The sequence below is a fragment of the Cheilinus undulatus genome, linkage group 14, assembly GCF_018320785.1.
Source record: "Cheilinus undulatus linkage group 14, ASM1832078v1, whole genome shotgun sequence".
NCBI classification, from domain to species: Eukaryota; Metazoa; Chordata; class Actinopteri; order Labriformes; family Labridae; genus Cheilinus; species Cheilinus undulatus.
In genome coordinates, this window is record NC_054878.1 from 9,332,031 (window position 1) to 9,349,083 (window position 17,053).

The window sequence follows — 17,053 nt, forward strand, 5'->3', positions numbered from 1 at the left end:
GAACTCATCAAACCATGTCTTTATGATCCTTGTTACGCTTCAAGTCACTGAGCTCTTCAGAACGACTCATTTAGGATCACAAATCTTTGCAAATGGAGACTGCGTGGTCAGCTGCTTGATTTTATACACCTGTGGTGATTCAGGTCTGATTAAAACACCTGAATTCAATAATTAACAGGTGTGGCCAAATACTTTTGTCCATATAGGGTATTTTGATACCACAGCAACAAATATACAAGGCTACCTTCAGTACAGGGGCTTAAAAATCAACTCTGGCAGAGAAACAGCAGCAGCTTTTAGACCCAGCTCTCTGCCGAACTTTTAATGACACATTAACAGAGGCAGACATACCAGCCTCCACTCAGCTGCTTTTACAGTACAGCAGACGTACTCCAGCTCAAACTGTGCATGTGAGTGAATCTGTGACGTCATTTCATGATGTGTGTAAGTGGTCAGATTGGAAGTTCCCCCTCCGCCCCCTCTCTCTCCCTCCCTCCCTCGCTCGACCAGCTTTCACTCAAACCTCACCATCTGTCTTTGCTGCACCGTTCAGGGACATGGAGCCAAAACCCGATTAAAACAATACTTTGACCCACTCAGTAATCCAAAGATGTGTTTCTCTGCAGCGCGCTCTCTGAGGCAGTTTAACCGAGAGGATCTGACTGAAACATTTATGGTACAAAAAGGACAAAAATAACCTCAGAGAACACAGCAGACGTTTACAGCTGTATTACTCTGCGTTTAATCACCAACATTTATGCTTCTGTGCAGGGAAACGAAGGCTGACACGCTGAGGGTTAATCCTGAGGTCACTGATGGACCTTCTGTCATGAGAACGCTGACACGGATGAAGGATGTCTTAGTAAAGAGTGTAAAGGTCAACTTAAACTGAAACACAATGCCTTTAAGGAGTCTTTGAGCAGCAGATTATTTTGAAACTTACAAAAAGATGTTGCTTACTTGTTCATTACTTCTCAGATCATTCAAAGCAGTCAAATTATGTCAAAAGGCTGTAAAACTGGCTCTCTTAAAGGAACACAGCCTCTCCTTCAATGCCAAGCTACGGTGCTGACATGTGGAGTCTAGAGGACAGCTGTGTTTGGATATTTCTGATGTACATTGAGAACATCTTATCATGGGTACTGAACAAGACACGCCACTGTAGACAGCACCTTATTTTGTATTTCAGACAAATGTTCAGATGTCAAAAGGCTGCAGTAAAGTATCCTAAAATCCCCGAGTACAGTATCTTTGTCTGTTAGGGATTTGCAGATACTCACATGATAACAGACGGAAACTGCAGATAACAGGCAGGAAGAGCTAGCAATGTGCTGTAGTAATTTATTTTCCATAACATATCAAGTCAAATTGACTGTCTAAGTGATTGACTGTGGTTAAATTGATCATGGCGGTTAGTAAGATGCACCACAGCCCCGGTCTGTCAGTGGGACTGTTTTACAACCAATGGCCAATAAAAATGGTTAAAAAAAATTTTCCTCCAAAAGTCATAAAATTTTGATATGGTGTAAATGTACAGTTATTTAAAAATTCAAAAATCAGGGCCCATCCCTGCCATTGTTAGGTTTGGCAGCAAATTAATTATATATGCTTTATATTAGCAACATGTGACACATCTCCTGTGTTACCTTGTTTAATATGAGGATGGAGAAGTGCTTTATCATGAAACTACACTTACTTTGATCAGAGATCATGGAGCACATGCTTACTCTTATGAAAAGTCATTCACAGACTGGCATTTCTCTTTTCCATGTCATTTATTCAGTGCCATCATAGTATACGCCTGCTTTCCCTTACAAAAATCAATGTTCTAGGTACCAGATGTGTCTGGGCTGCCAGATCTGTCCGGGGTGGGGGGGGGGTGCCTTCATCCTGCACTTTTCACTGACGTCTCAAACATTGTTGACTACGGCAACTGCATGTGGACAAACCACAATGCAGCCAAGTTGATTGATGGATTAATATTTTAATCATTCATTTCAAGATAGATATTCTTGTTTTTTACTTAAAGTGAGCGATTTTTCTAAGCATTTATTACTTTTTATTTTAAATTGTGTTTTTTTATGAAAGATCCCTCTTTTCAGTGTTGATTTTGTTGACTAAAACTATGGCTGAAACTATCTGTCGACAGTCTTTTTTCCATGACAAAAACTAGAGTAAAACTAACAAAAATAGATCTGTGATGACTAAAACTTGACTAAAATGTAATGTAGTTTTTGTCAGACATTGAAAATCTGTGATATTTCCCCACTGTGGGTAAATCTGTCAAAATGCAATGCATCTGTAGTTCTTCTGTCTCTCAGCTGTAGAAAGCAGGGACTCCAGGTTTGGCAGGGTGCAGAGAACGCACTACCATGACTTGGTACCAGATTTAGGCAAGGAAATAAGTGCTTGGACAAAAATCAAAGACTTAAATGTGGGGACTTTTTAAGGACTAAAACTAGACTAAAATGTCTTGAGTTTTCATCAACTAAAACTTAAAAAGGGTAGAAATGACTAAAATGTGACTAAAACTAAAATGTATTTCATTTGTAGACTAAAACTAAAATTAAAAATAGCAGCCAAAAATGAACACTGCTTCTTTTGTAGGTAAAACTAATATTTTAACTATTTAATAGTAAACAAATATTTGTAATGGAAAATGTATAGGTTTATAAAAGTAAAAAAAACATTTTTATGTGTGATTTTTTTGTTTCTCTCGCTCTTGTATATTGTTTAAGACACCTGTTACGGCCACAGCCGCATCCCCCCCTTTGTGTAACTAATTACCTCTGTGGAGTGTCTGTGCATGTGTGTGTGAGTGGCTTGGGTGCTCTCTAGGCTGATTCCTGACACCTGTGCTGCTGGTGAAGGTGATCGGTGAGCAGCTGCAGCAGAACCAATCAGCCAATGAGAAGCAACACCAATCAGCCCAACCCTCATAAAAGTGTGGACTGCCAGCAGTTGACGCGCAGCTTCACCTTAGTTTTGAGCTCGCCACTGTGCTTCTTTGTGTTTGATTTGTTTTAGTGTTTTGAACTTCTGTTAAGATTCTGTTTGAGGCACTCGTTTGATGCACTGGGCCAGGTTGTAGTTTAGTTAGGCACACACTCACATGTAGGTTTTGTTATTTGTTTAGTCACACTAGGTTTAGGGGTGCTGTTCTGTTGTTAGATTTGGTTAGTTAGTGTAGTTAGTTAGTTATGTTCAGTTTGTATCACCAGTTAGTTAGTTTTAAAACACTAGTTAGACGCTGTTTTATTTGGTTATTAGTTGAACAGCACTCATCGGTCCTTTCATTTTGCCTCACTTTTGTTAAGCACAGTTTTACTTTTGTAATAAATACCTTTAATTTACCAACTACATCTGATTTTATGTTACTTCCTTTACCCACAACGAGCTGGTCGTAACAACACCATTCACAGATCATCCTTCTGATTAACAGCAAAAGCAAACAGCGAGTCATGGCCATTTCAGACAGCAAATGTTACAGTATTAAAAATTTTTTATTCAAAATTATGTTTCTCACACCCTTAGAATCACTGGCAAAGCTCATAATTTGGGGGTGAAGTGAATTTCGAAGTATAAATAACGTTACGACCCTGAAGTTAGCTGTCAACATTAGCGTTGTAGAACGCTAATGAGTTTGCTATCCCACGGTGTGAGTTTCCAGCCAATAAAAATGCACTACGTCATCACAGCCAATCACAGCGTGTCACATCATCAGCAGGTGGAGGCCCCCCTGGACAGATCTGGTACCTACACTTGCAGCAATTCTCTGTCCACTAGTAGCAATGTCAGAACCGCCTGCTCCCATGGCTTTGCGTCCAGTCTCATGGGACATGTTCCAGTCTGAACTCCTCACCCTATCCCCAAGGCTGAGCCCAGCCACCCTCCAGAGAAAACTCACTTCGGCCACTTGTTCTGTCATTACCGAGAGTTCATTGATCGACCTGTAAATCAAAGACTTCTTCTCTAGGATCAGCTCCCTGTTCACCACGGCAGACTGGTACAAAGCTCGCAGTAATGTTGAGTTTTTATTACAAAGGATCTACTTTTACCTCATTTTAGTCACTGGTTTCTTGTGAAAAAAGGTCATTTATGAACATTTTTCATTAATTCATGTTTTAGGATTTCCAGCTGAATGCTTTCATAGATTTTGTCTTTACAGCTGCTGTTAACTGAAAAATTCCTTACAAGTGTCTCTGTTATTTCTTATGATAACTGAAAAATAAATGTATTAGATATGTATTTCACAAAGCTAAATATATACAAATGCATCGCAGACACATTTGGCTTAGTCTCCAGTTTATAGGGAAGCTGGTTGAACCTAAACGTTGACTGCAAGGGTCTCTAAAATTGATTTTACCAGTCTTTTTATGCATTTTCGTCACTGTGCCAACAGATGACAACATGCCATGCAGATGTGGATAACTTTGTAGTTAGTTTATCAGTTTTTCTTCAAAATTTTCTGCCATTTTTGTGTTCATTTTTGAAGACTCCCTCTGATGGACTTAAAGCAGCCATCATGTGTATTCATACACTCTATCAAAAGCCATATATCTTCACTTTAAGATGCAAGAAAACAGTTATTTACCAGGTATTTAGCTGAGGTTAATCAGCTTAGATAGCTGAACAGAAATGAAAGACAAAATGAAAATTTTTGGCTACTTGTGACAAATTCTCATGTGCCAATTATCCTTCCTGATATCATGAAATACATGGGGAAGTATAGTTGTGCAGTAAAGTTGAATGAACTGGTCTGATTTTAACTTTTTAAACAGTCTCACACTTTACATGGACTAGAAATAAGAAGAACCAGAACCAACTGTTTGGCTAAAAAAAACATGTTTATCAGCGCGGCAGGATTAAAGGATGCGTCCATACAATAACGATGAAGACCCTCACAAATAAGTCTGAGGGTTTGGAGACCCTCGGCTGTCTGGTAGCTGTAATCACCTCCTGGGCGCTCTGTCTTTGTCCAGGAGCAGTGAGCAGAAACAGCCTCTTGTGCTCCTCACAGAGCGTCTCCACCCTTTCAGTGCTGTCTTACAAAGAGTTCACCACCCGCGGGCTACGCAAAGCTAAAAACACCACAGAGACACCGCATGTGGTCCTGAAGTGTGTCTCAGACGGTCCCCCACACTTTATTCAAGAATAAATCTTGTTAATTAAACTTTGGCGTTTATTCTTTAAGCTTTGTTCATCGTTACAAACAACATCCTGATAGAAAAAGTGAGTTTTAAACAGCATTTCCGCAACACTACATTTTTTAACAAGTATAATAAGCAATGTATACATTACAAAGCTTAAATCTTTAATTTTAACCTTCATGACATGTCTGTGTGAGGCTGCTGTCCTTGAAGTGAGCAGCCCTGATTCAACTCCAGCCTGTGACTCTTTTCCAACATGCCATTTCCTTCTCTCTCTATCCCTAGTTTCTAAAACTATACACTGTCCTATCTCTGTGAGAAAGGCAAAGAAACCTAAAAAGAAATCATATAAAAGACACATTGTGTTCAGGCTTCATTTCTGTAAAAGCGCTTCAGCAAAGTTCTTGGCTTTACTGGCAGAGACTATGTTACACATTGCCAGCTCTTCCTCCAATGCTCTGATGGCAGCTCATGTTGATTTATACGTACATCCATGCAGCCTTGAAACCTACACACAGGTCCACACACAGAGATGACATGCACATCCTCAAATAAAAGTTCATGTCCAAACTACTAAGGCTACAAGCCCTTTGATTGGTCCACTAGAACTGCCAGTGCCTGAGCAATGTCTACAGGTGTATTCTGTGTGGTGCGGACGACAGTATAACAAGTCTAATCTGCCTGTCAGCATTGGAAACTATCAGATGTGCATCAACTCATCCATTTCTCTCTCAGTGACCAAACAAGTGTCCTCTGCCTCAGCTGATTCAGTAGTGGTACTTTCCATTCTCTCAATGTCTCTTCTCTTTAAATAACTGTAGTTTAATCAACTGCTGCTCATTTTTTAATCAGCTCCAACTCCAACATCATAGCTAAGTTTCTGTGCCATGGTTTCTGGTACACAGACAAGCAGGAAATGTAGCAGTGAGGCCAGAAACAGGCAAAAAATTGCACTGCTGAGTAATGCTTGGGCTGAGTATCACAAAGCAATGCAGACACATGGCCTCCTCATTGCCATCCTCAGGCCCATGCCCCATCTCTTCAGGTATCCCCCCAGCTGCACCCTCCACAATGCAGCACAAAGAAGTGTGCCAGGTGACCATAAAAGCCAGATGCCACTCTTGTATCAGGCTGCTGACCCTTCCCATCCTCGCTCTCCTGAGCACATCAGCATTAGACATATGGTCTTGCCAATGATAAGAAAGATGCGCCAAAGAGAAGTTTTCACAAAGGAGTGCAGTCAGTGCATTTGCCCATCAGTCAACATCCAGGCCTGACAAGAGTTTAGTAAGACCAGAAGGGCCAAAAGACTGACTTTTGTCCACATGCTCAGATACCAGGAACGCCATGCTATCTTGCTCATCACCTGTGTGTGAGTCCAAGTCTGCGCTTGATCTCAGCCTTGCAGCCTGCAGATCCATGGATATTGCTGCCATGGTAGGTGAACTTCTCTACAACTTCCACACACTCACCATGCACACAGATTCAACAGCAGTATCCAAGGCATCCTCGAATGCCTGGATTTTTGTTTTGGCCCAGGAGACATGCATTCCAAGAGCTTCAGCCTCTTCACTCAGCAAATTAAAACATCTACAGTCTGTGCAAGGACCACAGCATTATCAACAAAGTCCAGATCAGTGATCTGGACATCACTAAATGACATTCCAATTCACTGCCCATTACCCACCCCATTATCCAGTCCAAACAGGTAGGGAATAACAGGGTTGGTTGTCACACTTTTACTCTAGTGTGAATTGCTCATCATCCAAACATCTTTCAATAAATATTCCTACATTCAATTGGAGCCTAAGTTACTAGCTTGAAATATGTATCACTTTCATTTTACAATTTTTTTAAACAAAGAGGTTATTAACAGTCAAAGTTACTCTGATACATTGTGACAACCACCTCCATCACAGGGATGGTTGTCACACACTATGGGGTTGTTTTGGCCGGACCAATAAACAATAGCATCCATGATCACTGGGTCACAGACTTCATTAACAATATAGTCAGAAGGACAAACCGGAGCAATCACGAATCATGATAATCACTTCAAATATCCATGAGAGAGTAGAATCAGCTGTTTATAGCCTTTCTCCCTCCCTGTGAGTGACACACGTCAGCACCCTGGAGAGCGCCACATTGACACACGTGACAATTTCAGCACAAACAACAACCTGAACTTTTACAGCACATATGCACACTCCTACACTGAACCTTACATTCATTACACACCAAAAAATATTTAAATAATCATCAAATTGAACTTGTATTGGTTCTTCATGCTGTTTTTAACATTATCACTGCTCACTTTCTCAGCTGACACTACTTTAGTCCGACGGCTTAGTATAAAACATATGAAAGTTGATCGTCGTTTTCACATCCCAACCTTCCCTCTTGCTGTTCTAAACCAGTTTTTAGAAATTCTAAACTTAACTCATGTGATGAAGAGCACAAAACTCCTGCTTCAGGTGTCAACTGTGACAAGATCGCGTCCCGACCTTTGTTCCCAAGACAGGAAATCACCAGTATGTGCCGCGCCATACAGGCATGATATGAATCATGTATAAGTTAAGGGCCTATTTGTAAAAATAAAGTAAGAAGTGAATGAAAGAACTACATTTTTTGGGGATAAAATATACAAAACTGTCTCAATATGGCATTACAAAAAAATATTTGTTTAATGTTAAAAAATAAGCTTCCTTTATTTCAAATTTGGCACAGCTGCTGAGAGAGACTTGGGAGGGGCAAAAGAGCCGCATGCGGCTCCGGAGTTGCAGGTTCCCGACCCCCGGCTTAACCTGACCCGTCAGATGGATTTGTTTCACACATCCATCTGGAAAACCTCTCATACACATTTGGGGAGGGCAGAGGCTTTGAAAAAATCCTCGGAGGGTGACTGGATGAATGTTCTGTCTGTCACATCTTTACAGGCCAATCAAAGCAACAAAACACGTGATGTAGACGCTACCGAGGAGTAAATCCATACAGAAGTGCAGAACATGAACCATGGTGACTGTAAATATGTCAGTACACGACTTGTCGTTTTTGAAAAGAAAACAACTCACTGCTGTTCTTCCTTCTTCTTTTAACAAAGAAATGTCAAGTTCTGATAAAACTGACGCTTTTGCAGCATCCACACGTATCTCTTCCGCCATATCTGCACCGGCCTCTTGTTGCTTGCATAAATCACGACTCCACCACACCAGAAAGTACTGCCCCTCATTGCTGATTGGTCCTGGCACTTTCTAACCAGGCCCAAATGGTTCAGACGGGAGCTTTGCAAGATGGATTTGCCAGTGAGAAACACGGAAACGGGTGAATCCATCTTCTTTGCAAGATTAACTCTGGCTCACCTTTGATATCTTTCAGAAGTTTGGGAGGCTGGCTTCAAAAAAGTTGGGTCAAAATATGGTCATTGTTAGAATGCAGCTCATCCAGAAATTTTAAGAAAAGGAAAGTATGATTCTATTTAAGGAGCTTTGTCCAGGTGTGAAAAACTATAGCAAAAAACAGCACCTCCTTGCTCTATAAACATGTTGGATTAATAAAGAAAACTTGTCACAAATGCTGGGAAACGACTTGGGTACTGTAAGTTTTATCTCATATTCTCAGTGGGATATCAACTTCTCTGTATCATGTCATATCATTGTGAGAACACTGAAGAGTGCACGGCTGGTTGATGGAGTCTGTTTCCCTCATATATTAGTAATACTGTAAACACATATAAACATGCTGTAACCAGAGCAAACAGACTCTGCAGGTGCTCCTGCTGCCTCTCCTCCAGCTGGACAGATCTAGGTGTCAGCTGTGTCTCCGAGCATCCACCAGCCTTGAGACAACCCCCTCTCTCCCCCCGACACACAAGATCCCACAACTCTCCTTACAGCACACCCAAAGTACAGGCTCTACCCCGCTGCACCCGCCTTTGTTTCTTTTCACACTGCTGCTAAAAAAAAAAAAAAAAAACGACCAAACACCACCACCACCCCCGCCCCCCTAATCCTGAGCACTGAGAACTTAATGACATCAGATGAATTTTCTGAGAAAGAGCGAGGGGCCGCTCAGTGCCAGAGTTCATTGTTTCAAGCGTCCAATAAAGAGTTAAGTGGGATTTGGAGCCCCAGCACGGCCTAAAAGACGTAAAGAAAGCTCCTTTTCTTATGCAACAGAGCCAGCATTCACTTATTCCTGCAGAGCCTCAATAGGAAGTGGAGCTATGACTAACAGTGCGCTAATCCTGGGCTCTGGTTTATTAGACCGCCTCCTGACTCAGGTTTGAAATTCAGCTAATCCTTCATTGATATGATCTCTATCAAACACAGCATTAATATCACATCTTCGATTATTACAGTGGGTAAAGAAGGGCGCCTGATCTTGGCAAAGACTGCATCTCTACCATCTGACAGACAAATCTAATAAGCAGCACTCTTAGAGTCTCTGGTTTCAGGAGCCCACTCTCTGTGCCCCCCTCACCCTCTGGCCCATTATGACTCATTATGTGCCCATTATACACCTGGTGACCTCTGACCTCCACAGCAATGTGCTTTGTTAACCAGCTCCCCAGGGACGAGAGCAGACGGACAGACGGGTGAGGCTGTTTGTTCGCTAACAGCAGGAGTGAAATCACAAACTGAAGGAAGACGGCCGCTGCATTTAAGTGGAAAAACGTCGAACTTATCAGCATTTTTACAAGTTCAGGAAAAAACCCTTTCGGAAAACAGAATGATTCTGTCACACTTTGTTTTACTGAGTTTTTTCTCACTGATCCCTGAGTAAAACTGCAGGCCCAGTGGGCTGATATGAGAGCAAATCAGGAAGCGTTCAGGAAAATGTACCACACATGATTAGAAAAAGGGTTAATGTCATTTATATCCACTGACTGCTGCACTACTAAAAATCATGTGCACAACCGGTGCAACCCACAGTGCATTCGGAAAGTATTCCGACTCCCCCTACACCTTGATTGAAGTAAATTTGTGCTAAATTAAATTGGACATGATTTGGAAAGGCACACACCTCTCTGTCCTCACAGCTGACAATGATATCAGGTTAAAAACCAAACCATGAGGTCAAAGGAGCTGCCTGCAGAGCTCAGAGACAGTATAGTTGAAAGGCACAGATCTGCAGATGTCTACAAGGAAATTTTGCTGCACTAAAGATTCCAAGAGCACAGGAGCCCCCATAATTCTCAAATGGAAGAAGGTCTAGCACAGCCAGGATTCTTCCAAGGGCTGCCAAGAGTCGCCTAGCCAAACTGAATGATTGGGGAGAAGGGCCTTGGGCCCCGTTCACACGGACACGAAAATGATATATTGCTGTTTCGTTCTGAAAACGTTTTCCGTAACGACAGGATTGTTTCAGAAAATATCCACATAAGCACGGAACCACTGAAAACACTGTAGTGCATGTACCAAAAGAGAGAAGAAGATCACAGAAAACTGACACAAACTTTCTTCTAGTTGCCCTTCTGGTTGTTCTCCGCGGTGGATTTAAGAACATATAGTGTATGCATTTTGCGGTGGTGGTAAAAGAGCATCAGATTTTGCTGTAAAAGCCATAACAAGCTCAGTAGCTTCTGCAGCACGAACACAACCCTGTAATCCGTCATTGTTGTTTTAGCCATACCCGCGCAGGCGTCATAAGAGAGCTACACTGTGTGGGACATAATCGTTCCAAGAAAGATGCGGTTGGCCATCCACACGCAGACGAGACGTTAGTCGTTTACAGATTTGTACACTCTGAGACCCATTTTCAAAAAGTATCGTTTACAGTCACCCAAAACGCCGTTTCTGTGTGGAGGAAATGCTGATAAGACAAAAAACATTTTTGTATACGCCTGAATTCGTCTCCGTGTGGACAGGGCCTTAGTAAGAGAGGTGACTACAACCCAATGGACACTCTGAGCTGCAGAGATGTTGCTCTAAAAGGACAAATATCACTTCAGCACTCCACTGATCTGGAATTTATGGTAGAGTGGGAGCCTCTGCTCAGTGCCAAACACATGAAAGCCCATTTGGAGATCACAAAAAACTCCCATATGAAAGCAATGGTTTTAGCTCTGATATTCATCTTCAGCTGTGAGGCCTTCTATAGAGAAGTGTGTGCCTTTCCAAATCATGTCCAATCAGTTTAATTTACCACAGGTGGACTCCAATCAGTCAGCTACACCCAACCTGCTCCCTATATAGCCTCTCATCAGCTGATCAGTGGCAGCCATCACAGGTGCACCAAGCTCTCCATGATGAACAGGTTGAACGGGGACCAGGTTTATGTATGAAAATCCATCATTAACTTTAACCAGTCTAGCAATTCATAATACCTCCAATGCAACAATTCACAGATTAGATATTTTTTCAAAATTGTTTAGCCTTTGTTAAATCTACCAAATATTGTGTGCTTGAATGCTTGTTGAAAAATACACAAGATGAGGAACCTAAAAAAAAGAAAATTTAATTGTAATTGCAAAAATTACAAAATAGTACAAAAATTACCTCATTAACAGGGAGCATAGCGCACTTCACTGCATCTTCTCAGTTCCTAGATATGTGCCATTTTTCAATTTTCTCGACTTAGAGCCATAGTTTTCCAATTTATTTTGCCAAAAGCACAACTGTGATCATGCTGAAGGCACACCAAATTATTATCCATGCAAAAATAGCCTCTTCCACACAGCTATGTATCATTCATTTTTGTATAGTTTTAGCTATATTTGTGGTTGTAAAAATTCCCATGGCACACCTTAATTTTTCTCAAAGCACACCATTTGAGAACCACTGATGTAGAGAAAACCAAAGAGGGTACCTCATCATGTTTATCTATCATAGAAGTGTCCAAAAGAGCATTTTTGCAGCATTTTCAAACAGCAGGGCACCAAGAGGGGGTGACCCCACCAATGACCTCAGTGTTTTTAACATGTGCTATATGAATACAGCCAATTTGACATTTTACCTCCATCAGATGGATACAGCCTTCTGCTGGGAGAAATATGTCAGAAAGAGGCTGAGGTAGACTTCAGGGACAATCTGCATGAAAATTTCTGGACATTTTCAGGAGTACGTGTGTGAAAAGAGGCAGAAAGGTTTAAATCCAACCTGTAGCTTCTTTCCAGCATGTGATTCCATCCCTCTGAGGTTGTTTTGACGTTACATTATTGTGGATTAATGATGGGTTTAGAACATCGGGATGCCAATGACTTCTCTTTAGTTTGTGCATCCATATCATGCATGAGCAGTGCACCAATGATGACCTGATATCAGAACTCACTTGTCTGCCTCATATGTAAACAACAGGTCATACATTCAGCCATTTCTACGGTTCTCTTATTGTGGCTTGGCATCCCAAAATACTATGTGCACTGAAGCTGCTGACAAAAGGAATGAATGTGGGCAAATTAGCCACGAGCCAAGAGGCTGTAAGTGCCTCTTTTTAGCTTTTCTCCCTCATTTTTGTCATAAACATGCTTTTAAAGGGTATGATAAACTATTTTACAAAAAAAGAACCCTGTGGGGCACTTTTTAGATGGAAATGGCAACGAGCTGATTCTTCTTTTGTGAATGATGGGAGCAGACTCCTGTTTGAGAGGTGGTTTCTGTATTTCATATTAGTTGTTTTAAATATATATAAAAAGGTAAAATGTTAACAAATAAAGAGATGCTTGGGAGCCAAAACACCAGCTCTTGTTACTGAGCTGAGACAAATGATCCACATTTCTAAATGAAGCTAGAACTCCCATCACCACAAATGAGGTTGTACAGGCATAAATAAAACCATGCTTTTGTTTATAAGCTATAATATTGCAGATCATGTCAGTTATTGGGGCAATCTTTTATGTATTCCAGTACATGTTGAGTCTACTCAACCAGTTCAGTCTGGATAAAGGCATCTCAGACCACCTTGGTATGAATCTGAGCTGAAACCTTTGAAGCACCAAGGATTACCACTTGCCATCTAAATACTCAAAACAGATATAAATCTGCCTTTATGCATTGTCTAAATGGGGTGAACTTCTACTCTACCTGTTCTGTCTCTCTAGAAAAAGGTATAAAAAGCCCAAAAAAGAATTTTATACTAAAATGTCATTCTTTTTGCGCTAAAATCAGACATAATTCACATAAAATTTCTCATTAAAATATGTAAAAAGCTAAAAATGAGGCCTTTATTGTTTCTTCTTGCTTCATTAGACACAATAACATGTGCCCAATTCTAATAAACTGTAAGGAGTCACCCATGTAAACAGAAGTCCTAGTTTAACCCAGTATCCCTCCTCCAGATGATCTAGACCCTGACTTCACCCTGAACAAATGAAACTAGTTTAAACAGCACCTCTTTTTCACCCTAACATGCCCTTCTTCTGCCTGCGGGTGTTAAGTGTGCCTAAAGTGCTGCGGATTATCCCTTTAACACTTTACTGACTGGTCTGAATAATGAGCTCATATCTCCAAATGTTCAACAGCCTCAGTTTGAACCCGGCTGGATTTAAATATTTAGGTTAAGCTTCAGGATATGTTCACTCAGCAGGGAAGACTTCACTTAAGCTCTCTTCAGTTCACATTTTTGGAGCCGATTTGGTCTAATTAGCATCAGATACAACACATGATATCTCACAGCCTCATTAGTTATTAAATCTGGGTAATTTATTCCCCTTTTCACACATATGTGCAACACCACAGCTCATGCCATGAAGTCCTCAGGGTCATTAAAATTTATGGGGCTGTTTTGGTGTAAAATCAGAAACTCCCCATGTGGGAAATTCATGAAATCACAGAGGGAGTTTCTCTGAGAGGTCGCTCAAAAGTGAAGAGCCAACAGACACATGAATATAGTAGGTTAACTTTCTTTTAGGGCGTCTGAGAGAAGCTCAGACAAAGAGAACAAAGGAAACATGGTGAGTATTAAGCAAGCCAAACATACGCGGGTTAAGTGATTTTATACCACAACAATAAAGAACACCAATCTGAGTATTATTAGAGCCTGAAGGATGATTTTGAGAATAATAATGCCCCCGTATTCTGAAGTAAGAATATCACAAATCAGAGTTACAAAAGACTGTAAAAGTAACATTTTGAGCTGGACTAAGATATCTGAAATTAATCTGATCCATTTTAAAAAGCTGTACTGATAACTGACAACTACTTCAAGCACCGAAGCCAGGATTTATCAATGTATCTGTCTGAAACAGATGCCAGGATAGGAACTGTAGCTCAGGACTGTGGCTGCCACTAGGAACTACTGTTCTAGGCTAAAACAAATGTAAACCTGTACATTAACATGCAGTTAAAGAAAGCCAAATTGTTGTGATAATTAGGCTAAAACTAGACTTTAAAAATGCATGTTAATGTTAATCCATCTTAACTCGAATGTCTCAAAGTCTGACAAACACATCTGGATGAGTGGTCAGAGATGGGTTTACTCTTGCATGTTTAAGTCACAATCAGACCCTAATCTATAGAGATGTGGACTCTGTATACAGGGGTCTTTCTATGGTGATATTTTTTATTTCTGCAATTCTTTTTAATAAAAAAGGAAATGATACCAAAAAAATGCAGTGCCTTTTATAAACACTAACAGCGTTAGCTTTCATAAACTCTACAAATAAACCTGCTGTCTTTTTACTTTACCCTTGTGGGAGGTTGCGCACATTTTACGCACTTTCCATCCTTCTTTTGTTGATAACTCTGCCTGTGTTCATGTATATGGTATGAATTCTTGTCAAGATTGTATACTTTTATTTGATCTTGTTATTTCCAGCTAAGCTCCTTCAGTAAATCTAAAATACACTGATTACAAGCAAAAGTTACATTCAAGCTGTTCAGCCCAAAAATGCACCCTTTAAATCCATTCAAATTTTCCGTTTTTGATTTCACTTCCATTAAAGCAAAATACAAGCATTTTATTATATCTGGGTGTCAATCTGGGCTTCTGCACTGGTGCTGCCCATGCAGGTAAACGAACAGAAAGTCAAGTCGTGATGCATGCCCAGTCTCAAACTGGCTTTGCATCACAGTTCCTGCGATTTAACTACAGCAGGTTCACAACATCATTAATGCTGTAAAATGATACATCATTCTGCCCTGGTGTATACAGATAAAACATCTCATGTAGACAAAAATAAACAAGCAGAGCTTTGACTGTACTTACAATCTAGCTCTCTTGAAAGTATTCTTATGATTTGTTTGCCTTAACAGGCAAATATCTGCATCAGAGTACAGCTAAAAACCCCATTATAGATCAGACATTTAAAACTGAGCCACAAAAAAATAAAATAAGTCATTTGTCATGGCCCACATATGTCTGAAAACACAAATTGTGCCAGTTCATTCTGCATCTCCTCTTACTGTGACATCACAGGTGGAGTCATGCCCTTCTTTTGGCATCAGCCACAGATCTCCACCCACAACTACAGGAGCACGCAGCTGTAATCACTTGGGCACACCACACAGAAGAAAGGGGCTGAGTGCATTTAAGGAAACATGCACCACAACTGCTCTTTCTATTAAAGGCTGGTTTATACAGGGTCAAAGACCCCCTGTGGTTCCTGATGTACATTTTTACCAAAGCACAGCACAGATGTTTCATTTAGACCACAGGGGAGAGAGTGTAAGGTGAAAAATATGTCACCTTTAAACAGCTTCTGCTACATGTGCAGAGAATACCTTATGGTGATCTAACTCCTCATTAATTTTGATTTAAAACTACAACACCGGAAAAAAAATTTATGCAAATTCAGAGGTGTCTTGGTACCATATTGGTCTGTTAAGCTGCTAATCCATTTATTAGCCTGGCTCTGGCATTGAGCATGAGTATTAGATTATTATACTAATTCATTCTAACACATTATGTCAGTGCACAAGTCTCTAGTTCTATTTATTTATTGTTAATATTTTATACATGTTTCGTTGTTTACATTGAGACATCATACAAAGAGGAGAAAAACTTCTACCATAATAGGCTAACATTTACCAAAACATTTAGACTTATTTTAGCTCTTATTCTGAAAGGAAATTCATCTACGTTTCAAATAGACACTTTAGAGTCACATAGGTCACTACTATGATAACTATGTAGTCTATAAAGTTAGAATAATATTCCAGTTTTATCGCCGTGACTCTCTCCAGGACAAAAACAAGAGCAGTGTGAAGTTATTTAGACTGAAATAAAGTTACATAAAAGTTAAACCTGCTTACTCTCGTTATGTGAACATTAGAGAGATTCCTGCCGGAGGAGGCTCGTTATTCATGTGGGCTGAGCTCGTCACGGTCCGAGTGCGCAGTTCAAAAACAGACACGTAAACCTGAGAATTCACATAAAACACCCCACACACAGAGGAATAGAAATAAAGACACTGACCTTTCTGATAAACTGCCCCACACCGGGTTAGTCTGGACGGTAATCGTGTTAAATAGTCCGGTAGAAAGTGAGGAGAGGAGCACGCCGCTGTTAGAGGAAACCAAAGTGTAACACAGAGGGTGTGTGGCTTCTGTCGCCTCCTCCTCCTCCTCTCTGTCCCATTTACATGTCAACAGGACCGATCACATAGTCTGTCAACACCGAGAAACCGCAGGAGGAAGAATCCCAGCAGCTACTGTATAACTCTCTTAAAATAGAAATAAACTGGAATTTGTCTTTTCGCTATAGATATCTGGTTTTACGTACATCACGCAGCTAAGATCAGGGCAGTTAAAAAAATAACTAAAATAATCACCTAAAGAAGAAAACTCCTACAAATGTTAGGCTTCAATATATTTTTAGGCGTTCTATGGAAGCCCAGAAAGGACATACAGTTTACATGATAACTGTATTGATATCAGTATATGTACAGAAATTTTATAAACAGGGATTAAAATACTTTGACATATATACCCCAAGTAATGTTATGTAGGGGAGACCGGGGCTGGTTG

The 17,053-nt window shown here is 40.5% G+C and overlaps 1 protein-coding gene across 3 annotated transcripts in view; it reads right to left on the reverse strand.

Annotated features, from left to right (window-relative positions):
* The window catches only part of ankrd6b (ankyrin repeat domain 6b), a 75,557-nt gene extending 58,924 nt beyond the window's left edge, over window positions 1-16,633 (reverse strand). For 2 of the 3 annotated variants that reach the window (XM_041804999.1, XM_041804997.1), the window contains exon 1: window positions 16,503-16,626. The gene's annotated coding sequence lies outside the window, so the exon portion shown is untranslated. Of the gene's footprint in view, window positions 1-16,502 lie in introns of all 3 variants that reach the window. The other variant, XM_041804998.1, reaches the window with a different exon arrangement.
* Between the last annotated feature and the right edge of the window lie 420 nt (window positions 16,634-17,053).